This window comes from Monodon monoceros, unplaced genomic scaffold (genome assembly GCF_005190385.1).
Source record: "Monodon monoceros isolate NGI ecotype Baffin Bay Population unplaced genomic scaffold, NGI_Narwhal_1 Super_Scaffold_5, whole genome shotgun sequence".
Classification (NCBI taxonomy): domain Eukaryota; kingdom Metazoa; phylum Chordata; class Mammalia; order Artiodactyla; family Monodontidae; genus Monodon; species Monodon monoceros.
This window is the reverse complement of record NW_021703782.1, coordinates 43724200-43726332: the sequence shown is the minus strand read 5'-3', so window position 1 is coordinate 43726332 and position 2133 is coordinate 43724200. Positions and strand designations below refer to the sequence as shown.

At 35.7% G+C, this 2133-nt stretch overlaps 1 long non-coding RNA gene across 1 annotated transcript in view; it reads right to left on the bottom strand.

The window, feature by feature from the left end:
* LOC114884657 overlaps window positions 1-2133 on the bottom strand; it is a 33968-nt gene that overhangs the window by 6677 nt on the left and 25158 nt on the right. Inside the window, exon 2 of the long non-coding RNA XR_003790876.1 lies at window positions 843-888. This is a non-coding gene — a long non-coding RNA (uncharacterized LOC114884657). The remainder of the gene's footprint in view (window positions 1-842; window positions 889-2133) is intronic.

Sequence of the window (2133 nt, the reverse complement as noted above, 5' to 3'; positions counted from 1 at the left end):
TGTGTGTGTGTGTGTGTGTGTGTGTGTGTGTGTGTGTGTGTGTGTGTACACACACTGCCTACAGGAGACTACAGATTTAGAGACACAGAGTGAAGGTGAGAGGATGGATAAAGGTATTCCACACAAATGGAAGTCAAAAGAAAGCCATAGTGGCAATACTTATCAGACAAAATAGACTTTAAAACAAAGACTGTCACAAGGGACAAAGAAGGACACTACATAATGATCAAGGGATCAATCCAAGAATAAAATATAATTGTAAATATATATGCATCCAACATAGGCGCACCTATATACATGTAAGACAGACATTAACAGACATAAAAGAAGTCGATGGTAACACAATAATAGTAGGGGACTTTAAAACCCCATTTACATTAATGGACAGATCATCCAGACAGAAAATCAATAAGGAAACACTGGTCTTAAGTGACATATTAGAGCAGATGGGCTTAATTGATATATATAGAGAGGATTCCATTCGAAAGTAGCAGAATACACATTCTTTTCAAGTGCACGTGGACCATTCTCCAGTATAGATCACATGCTAGGGCACAAAACAAACCTCAGTAAATTTAAAACTGAAATCATATCAAGCATCTTTTCTGACCACAACACTATGAGACTACACGTCAACTACAAACTTGTGTTTTGTGCAAAAAAACACAAACACGTAGAGGCTAAACAATATGCTGCTAAACAACCAATGGATCACTGCAGAAATCAAAGAGGAAATCAAAAAATACTTGAAGGCAACTGAAAATGAAAACAATGCAATCCAAAATCTAAAAGATGTAGCAAAAGCAGTTCTAAGAGGGAAGTTTATAGTGATACAAACTTACCTCAGGAAACTAGGAAAGTCTCAATCTTTCTTTACACCCAAAGGAACTAGAGAAAAAACAAACAAAACCCAAAGTTAGTAGAAGAAAAGAAAGATCAGAGCAGAAATACAGACTAAAAAACAAAGATCAATGAAACTGAGTTGGTTTTTTGAAAAGATAAATAAAATTGAAAAACTTTAGCTAGGCTCATAAAGAAAAAAGGGGAGAGGGCCCAAATCAATAAACTCAGAAATGAAAAAGGGGACGTTACAACCCAGATCACAGAAATACAAAGGATCCTAAAAGACTACTACAAAACTATATGCCAGTAAAATGAACAAATCTTAGAAAAGTACCATCTCCCAAGACCAAATCAGGAAGAAATAGAAAATGTGAACAGACCAATTACCAATAGTGAAACTGAATCAATAATTTTAAAAAACCCCAACAAAGTCCAGGACCAGATGGCTTCACAGGTGAACTGTACCAAACATTAAAGAAGGGTTAACACCTGTCCTTCTCAAATTAGTCCCAAAAATTGCAGAGGAAGGAACACTTCCATACTCATTTATGAGGCCAGCATCACCCTGAAACCAAAACCAAAGATACCACACACACACACACACACACACACAGACACACACACACACAATTACAGGCCAGTATCACTGATGAAGACAGTTGCAAAAATACTCAAAAAAATATTAGCAAACTGAATCCAACAATACAGTAAAAGGATCATATATCATGGTCAAGTAGGATTTATCCCAGGGATGCAAGGACTTTTCAATATCCACAAATCAATCAATGTGATACAGCACATTAAAACTGAAGAATAAAAACCATATGATCATCTCAGTAGATGCAGAAAAAGCTTTTGACAAAATTCAACATCCATTTATGATAAAACTCTAGAAAGTGGACATAAAGGGAACATAAGGTAATAGAGGCCATATATGACAAGCCCACAGCTAACATATTCAGTGAGAAGTTGAACGCATTTCCTCTAAGATCAGGAACAAGACAAGGATGCCCACTCTTGCCACTTTTATTCAACAGTCTTGGAAGTCCTAGAAAAGTCCAGAAAGGAAAAAGAAATAAAAGGAATCTGAATTGGAAAAGAAGAAAAACTGTCACTGTTGGCAGATGACATGATACTATTCACAGAAAATCCTAAAGATGCCATCAGAAAACTACTAGAGCTAGTCAGTGAATTCGGTAAAGTTGCAGGATACAAAATTAATATACAGAAATCTCTTACATTTCTGTATACTAACAACGAACTATCAGAACAATAAATTAAGGAAACAAT